General features: G+C 38.6%; 1 non-coding gene across 1 annotated transcript; it reads left to right on the forward strand.

Annotated features, from left to right (window-relative positions):
* Positions 1–7,471: 7,471 nt before the first annotated feature.
* On the forward strand, positions 7,472–7,578 carry LOC114380645. Its single transcript, XR_003659819.1, has one exon. It is a non-coding gene; the product is annotated as a small nucleolar RNA R71 (small nucleolar RNA).
* The last annotated feature ends 452 nt before the right edge of the window (positions 7,579–8,030 follow it).

Genomic DNA, 8,030 nt, shown 5'->3' on the forward strand with positions numbered 1-8,030 from the left:
TTTATAAATTAAACAACGAGCAAATTTTAATTAGAAAATATCAAAATTAAAACACGTTATTCACAAGCAAGTCTCTTATCCTAGGTTACCATAATTTATCCTTTATCAGTTCAACCACTTAATCCAACCCTAAATTAAATTACTAAGCGAAATTTAACATAAGGCTATCATTATGTGATTAAGCAACACATACACCAATTAATCATGAACGAAACTGATCATTAAGAATGAATGTAAATTAAGCGCAGAGACAATTAATCAAGCACTAAGCATGCATGGACTAATAGCAATGAATATTAGAGTAATTGGTGAAGAGGAAAAACTGATCAGAATTCAATAGAAATAATAAAACCTCAGAGAGTTGTGCTTGATCCTCAAGAGAAAACAACGCTGGAAACTTAGCCTTCCATTAATCAGTAGAAACGAAATTGTAGATTAAAGCAGAAAATGAAAATTTATTGCTACGTGAATAGTAAAACTGGAATTGAAAAACCTAAAATTATTCTTTCTCCCTAAAACGAAAAGTGACTAAAACGAAAAAGAAGAGAGAGCTCCTAAAACTAGAACCTTGGTGTTGTTATATAGTTCTCAGCCCCAAAGCTTACAAATCTGCTTTAAGTCCAAGTCCATAAATATAATAAAATATAGATAAGATAAGAAAAGACAAAATCTAGATAAAATAAAATCTAGATAAGATAAGATAAGATCTAGATGAAATAATATCTAGATGAGATAAAATCTAGATGAAATAATATCTAGATGAGATAAAATCTAGATAAGATAAGATTTGGTAGAATAAAATAGTCTGCTCTCTTCAAGTCCAAGCTCAATTCTAGATTCAAGCCCAATTGCTTATAATTCTCCTGAAATTAAATTAAAAACATAAAATTAATCCAGTAGACCCAAATGATAAAACTGCATAATTAATTTGACAATTAAGGTTAATCAGTAATTAAAATGGTGACAAAAAGGGTTAAGAAATAGGAAAAAATGATGACACATCAAATCCCCTCACACTTAGCCTTTTGCACTCCTGGGCAAAATAAAAAAAAACAAAGCAAGGGATAAATCCAAAGACATTAAAGAGAAACAAACAGACACAACAACAATTACAAATTTCTCAATGAATCTCAAGGAATGAAAAGAATGGGTAATATCCAACACATAAAGAGTTAAAGAGTCAAGGCCGTCATGAAAATCATCCAAGCATCTCAAACATGGCAAGATAGTCAATCAGCTCAAGAATGAAAAGTGATAGAGCCTCACAAGATATGCACTTTATCTCTCAAGTGTCTAGGCTAGTGTTTACTCTCAGAGCACCCATGAAAACAAACACCACATAGACTTGGCAAGACTCTAAAATTGACAGCCACATCACAAGCACATGCACATGAGGATCAGGAGGACTTTTTAAGGTTGTAATGGGGCCAAGGACAAGGTAGAGGAAAGTATGTGATAGTAGCTAAAACCCAAAGGATTAGAGGAGCAATGGGGAATAAGTGGGAAGTAAGAAAAAGTAGTAAACCCCAAAACCAAAATTACAAATTAAGCTTTAAAAAGCAAATCCAAAACAAAATCAACCAAGTCCTCAAACCAATCAAAGTCTTCAAACCAAGACCTCATTTATTCAACTTCATTCTTTTTCTATTTTTTTTAATTTTTTTTTGAACGTGAACAGTGGCATTTGAAAGTAATTGAAAAATAAAGCAACAATTAGGCAATATATGTATACATCATCAAGCATGGCCAATAAAAACATATCATCCAATGAAACATACCCCCCCCCCCCTCACACTTATTCCCAAAACAATTCCAAAGCTCCAAAATTCCTTAAGGGTAGGGTATCATGGTTTTTCACTTAAGGCTTGTAATGAGCTTCAAAACAAAGAAAGGGGAACATAGGCTCAAAGGGGCTATCAAAGGAATTAATTCAGGGTACGCTCATTTGGCTAGAAGCTTATAAGAATAAAATGCCTAAATCATCTCCCAACATGCATGTGAAGCAAGAAGTATCAACAAGAGTCAAGTCAAGGCTATTGTGCAAGCAATCAATAGGGGCAAAACACACCGAATAAAATAAATGATGATGACTCAAATTCTCACCAAGGGTAAATCTATCACCTTCAATTCGAACTTTCAAAACTAACTTGACATGCAGAGAAAAAAACAAGGATTTCAATTCACAAAATGCCAAGAAACTCCTATTTCAAAAACAATTACCCATTACCTGTACATAACCTATAATTCAAAGAAAACATGCAATGTTGTACACAAAACATAAAACCAAAATAACAATATTAACCTAGAAAACCTAACAAAATTAAACTAGCAAACCTAATAAAATTAAACTAGAATACCCAACAAAATTAAAGAACAATCTTCTCCCCCCCCCCCCCCCCTCACACTTAAACAACACATTATCCTCAATGTAGCACAATCATAAGATCAAGAACAATCAAAGCAATCAATAAAATTGGACAAGTGCAATAAAAGTAAAGAAGGAGGCAGAAAAAGAAAACTCCCTAAGTCATGGCGGAAGAGAAGTAGGGTAAAGTAAGGAGGTCTCCTTCACCACTACATCCACTAAGGAGGGATTTGTGAGGAATGGTTTCATCCGATGTCCATTGACCTTGAAGCCCTTATCTGTGGATTCACTTTTGATCTCAACTGTACCATAAGGAAAAACATTAGTCACCACAAAAGGACCAATCCACTTTGACCTCAACTTACCACTCATGAGTCCGAGCCTAAAGTTATACAATAAAACTTTTTGTCCAACCACAAAGTCTTTCTTAGCTATCAAGCTGTCATGGAACTTCCTGGTCTTCTCCTTGTAGAATTTGGAATTCTCATAGGCTTCTAAACGGATCTCATTTAGCTCACTTAGTTGCAACTTCCTTTCCTCTCCAGCTTGATCAATAGAGAAGTTATAGGTCTTTACAGCCCAGTAGGCTTTGTGCTCTATCTCTACAAGAAGAAGACATGCCTTGCCAAAGACAACCCGATAAGGAGACATTCCTATGGGTACTTTGTAGGCAGTCCTATGCGCCCAAAGAGCATCATTTAGCCTGGTGCTCCAATTTTTTCTGTTCAGCTGCACAATCTTCTCTAAGATCCTTTTTATCTCCCTATTTGAAATCTTAGCCTGCCCATTAGTTTGGGGGTGGTAAGGTGTGGAAATTCTTTGCACGACCCTATAGTTTTTGAGCAAGGCATACATGGATCTATTACAAAAATGGGTACCTTAATCACTAACGATGGCTCTAGGGACTCTAAACCTGCAAAACAAATTAGATCTAACAAAATCCACAACAACCTTAGCATCGTTAGTTCTGGTGGGTTTGGCTTCCACCCATTTTGAAACATAATCAACAACATGGAGAATATAAACAAAACCAAAAGAGATAGGAAAAGGCCCCATAAAATCTATACCCCAGACATCAAACACCTCACAGAATAACATGGGTTGTTGAGGCATTTTATGTCTCCATGAAGGTGAGCCACCTGCTCTCTGACAAGGCTCACAAGTGCTACAGATTCTCCACGCATCCTTGAAGATGATGGGCCAATAGAAACTATAGTCAAGCACCTGCGAGCTGTCCTCTGTATGCCAAGATGATCACCTAGTGCGGAAGAATGACAGAATTGCAGGGCTGAGTCAATCTCATGGTCTGGAATGCATCTCCTAATAACCTGTTCAATACACAACTTCCACAAATAGGGGTCATCCCAAATACAATGCTTAGCATCGCTCTTAATTTTATCATTTTGAGCTTTAGATGCTAAGGGAGGAAAACAGAAGCAACCAAATAATTCACAATATTAGCAAACCAAGGAGTGGGGAAGGAATCAGAAATACAATACAGAATGTACAAATGGTCATCCGGAAAATCATCTTGAATGGGTGAGTCCTCAGATGCACGCTCAATCCTACTTAGGTGGTCAGAAATGAGGTTATGTGCGCCACTCCGATCACGGATCTCCAAATCAAACTCTTGGAGCCAAAGCATCCACCTGATCAATCTAAGCTTTGATTCAGCCTTCTTCAACAGGTACTTTAGAGCTGCATGGTCAGTATAAACAATAACACGAGTACCAAACAAATATGAACTAAATTTTTCAAAAGCAAAAACTATCGCTGATAGCTCCTTCTCTATGGCAGTGTAATTTTCTTGAGCAACATCCAAAGTTCTGGAAGCGTAGTAGATCACTCGAGACAGCTTATCAATCTTTTGAGCAAGGACAACACCTAATGCGTAGTTGGATGCATCGCACATTAGCTCAAATGGGACTGTCCAATCAGCTGCCTGAATGATAGGGGTGGTAGTCACTGCACGCTTGAGGCAATCAAAAGCCTCTTTACACCGGTCATCAAAATCAAACTCCACCTCCTTTTGCAGCAGATTGGATAGTGGAAGGGCCACTTTGCTAAAATCCTTGATAAAACGCCTATAAAACCCTGCATGACCAAGAAAAGAACGAACCTCTCGCACGCAAGAGGGGTAAGGCAATTGTGAAATAACATCTATTTTTGCAGGGTCTACCTCTATGCCCCTATTCGAAATGATATGCACTAAAACTATACCTTGTTCTACCATGAAGTGACATTTTTCAAAATTCAGCACAAGGTTAGTTTCAATGCATCTACTAAGAACTCTATCCAAACTATCCAAACATGTATCAAAAGAGGATCAATAAACAGTAAAATCATCCATAAACACCTCTATGCAACTCTCCAAAAAATCACTAAAAATACTAAGCATACACTGCTGGAAGGTACCAGGGGCGTTGCATAGGCCAAAAGGCATCCTCTTATAAGCAAAAGTGCCAAAGGGACAGGTGAATGTGGTCTTTTCTTGATCCTCGGGAGCAATATGAATTTGTAAATAACCAGAAAAACCATCGAGAAAACAGTAATGAGACTTACCTGCCAAGCGCTCAAGCATTTGATCAATGAACGACGCCAAATTTGATCAATGAAAGGCAGGGGAAAATGATCTTTTCTGGTTACCTGATTTAGCCTCCTATAATCAATGCAGACTCGCCAGCTGTTCTGCACTAGCTCATCCTTCTCATTCTTGATCACTGTGAGGCCTGTTTTCTTTGGAACCACTTAGACTGGACTCACCCACTGGCTGTCAGAAATGGGGTAGATGATTCCAGCTTACAAGAGCTTGGTCACTTCCTTTTTCACCACATCTAGAATGACGGGGTTGAGTCGCCGCTGTGGCTGTCTCACTGACTTAGCTCCATCCTCTAAAAGTATCCTATGCATGCATGTAGATGGGCTAATACTAGGAATGTCTGCTAAAGTCCATCCAATGGCTTTCTTGTGCTTCTTGAGAACTAGCAACAACTTCTCCTCTTGCTTAGCATCAAGGGAGGCAAAGATGATCACTGGAAATTTTTCCTTGTCCTCCAAGTAAGCATATTTGAGGTTTGCTAGTAAGGGCTTCAACTCTAGTGTGGGTGGTGGCTTAACAGTGGGAGGAACCAGGGTAGGAGAAGAAGAAGAAGGTTCCTCGGCCTGTACCTCATAAAGCAAGTCAGAAGTATATGTACTGCCTGCAACATGGTTAGTGCATTCTGACTCTAAAAAATCAACATCAAGAGGTACAACACCTAGAAAGTCAGAATCAGACTCAAATTCAGAGTCATTCTCAGCATAAAAATCAAATACAAGATCAAATTCAAACTCAGATTCAATGCATAAGGAATGACAAGTGTGCAGATCAGATAAAAATGGATGTTTCTTACAATAAAGAGAATCAAAATCAAACATATAATCATGAACAATCTGATCAATTATCTCAGCATGAAAAACAGAATGATCCTCAGATGGATGTTTCATGGCATCAAGAATGTTAAAATGAACAACAATATCACCAAATTCCATAGACAATGTGCCAGCATAAACATCTATCTTGGTTCGGGCTGTTTTCATAAATGGCCTGCCTAAAATAATTAGAACTGAACCATGGGAAAATCCCTCTTCCATATTAAGAACATAAAAATCAACAAGAAAAATAAGTTCACCAACCCGAACCAACACATCCTCTATGAAACCTGCGGGGTAAGCAACACTTCTATTTGCCAAATGAATCACCACATCTGTAGATTGTAAAGGTCCAAGAGATAAAGAATTAAAAATGGACAGAGGCATGACACTAATTGATGCTCCTAGATCTAGCATGGCATTCTCAAATTTACTGTTCCCAATGTTGACACATTTCTACCCATGCTAATCCTTTCATTGCCTTTGAGCTTCCTTTTGCGGGTGCACAACTCCTTTAGAAACTTGGCATATCTTGGAATCTGCTTAATGACATCTAGCAAAGGTATGTTCACCTCTACTTTCCTGAAGGTCTCCAAGATCTCCTTTTCCACTTCTTCCATCTTTTTGTTTGGAATTTCTCTAAGTGGAAATGGAATAGGGATAGGAGGCTGCGGTAAGTCAGAATTACTAGAAGAAGGTCCACCTGCATGAAAAAATTTGTTTGGAAGCTTTCTCTTTTGTGCAACCATCTCATCCTCTTTTTCAGGTGTAGAATGAAGCTTGACAGGTTCAAGTGCATGTGCTGCTACTGGTGGAGGCACTTGAATTTGGTTGCCAGACCTCAAGGTGATGGCACTCACATTTTTCAGATTCTGCACAGTTTATGAAGGCAATTTGTCAGAATTTTGGGACTGAGCTTGATTCATCTGAGTAGCCATCTGCCCCATCTGATTTGTCAGACTCTGAATGGAGGCTCTTGTCTCTTGCTGAAATTGCATATTCTGGATGGTCATTTGTCTCACTAACTCTTCTAAGGAAGGTTGAGGAGGAGCCTCAATTGTTTGTTGTCTTTGTTGTGACTGTTGTTGTTGTATTGGAGGAGGAACATATGGCTTGCTTGGACCAGCAACATTCTGAAAAGGAGGGACAAGCTGTTGTTGTTGTGGAGGACTTGTCCATCTCAGATTTGGATGATTCCTCCAACCTGGATTGTATCTATTGCTTGAAAGGTCATAATTATTCTGTTGTTGTTGGTTTTGCTGCTGAGGAGGTCTATTATAAATGTTTACAGCATAAGCTTCAAGTTGCTCATTGACTTCAGATTGCTGCAAAGAAGGACAGAGATTTGTATGGTGATCGACAAAAGAACATAGACCACAGACTCTTGCAACAGGTGTAGATTTCTTATTCATGGCAAGCTGGGTTACTAGGTTGACCAAGGCATCAAGTTTTCCTTCAAGCTTTTTATTTTTAGTAGATGAAGATGAATCCGTGGCCACCTCATGGACTCCTCTAAGGACAATAGCATCATTTCTTGCACTGAATTGTTGGGAGTTGAAAGCCATCTTCTCAATCAAATTCCTAGCTTCAGTAGGGGTCATATCACCAAGAGCTCCACCACTGGCAGCATCAATCATACTCCTCTCCATGTTGCTAAGTCCCTCATAGAAGTATTGAAGAAGGAGTTGCTAAAAAATCTGATGGTGAGGGCATCTTGCACACAATTTCTTGAATCTTTCCCAGTACTCATACAAGCTTTCTCCACTAAGTTGCCTGATGCCTAAAATGTCTTTTCTGATGGCAGTGGTCCTAGATGCAGGGAAAAATTTCTCTAAGAACACCCTCTTAAGGTTATCCCAGCTGAAAATAGACCTGGGAGCAAGGTAGTATAGCCAATCTTTTGCCACTCCCTCCAGAGAATGAGGAAAAGCCTTTAGAAAGATATGATCTTCTTGGACGTCAGGGGGCTTCATGGTGGAACAAAAAATATGGAACTCCTTAATATGTTTATGAGGATCTTCACCTACAAGACCATGAAACTTGGGAAGCAAATGTATTAGTCCAGTCTTGAGAACATATGAAACACCCTCATCAGGATATTGAATGCACAAGCATTCATAAGTGAAATCAGGTGCAGCCATCTCCCTAAGAGTCCTCTCACGAGGTGGAGGTTGAGCCATGTTCTCAGTATAAAAATTAGTAGTGGAATTCTCAAAATCAAAATATTCAGAATCACCCTCAATAGAATGCTCAA

Source organism: Glycine soja, chromosome 12 (genome assembly GCF_004193775.1).
Source record: "Glycine soja cultivar W05 chromosome 12, ASM419377v2, whole genome shotgun sequence".
Taxonomy (NCBI): domain Eukaryota; kingdom Viridiplantae; phylum Streptophyta; class Magnoliopsida; order Fabales; family Fabaceae; genus Glycine; species Glycine soja.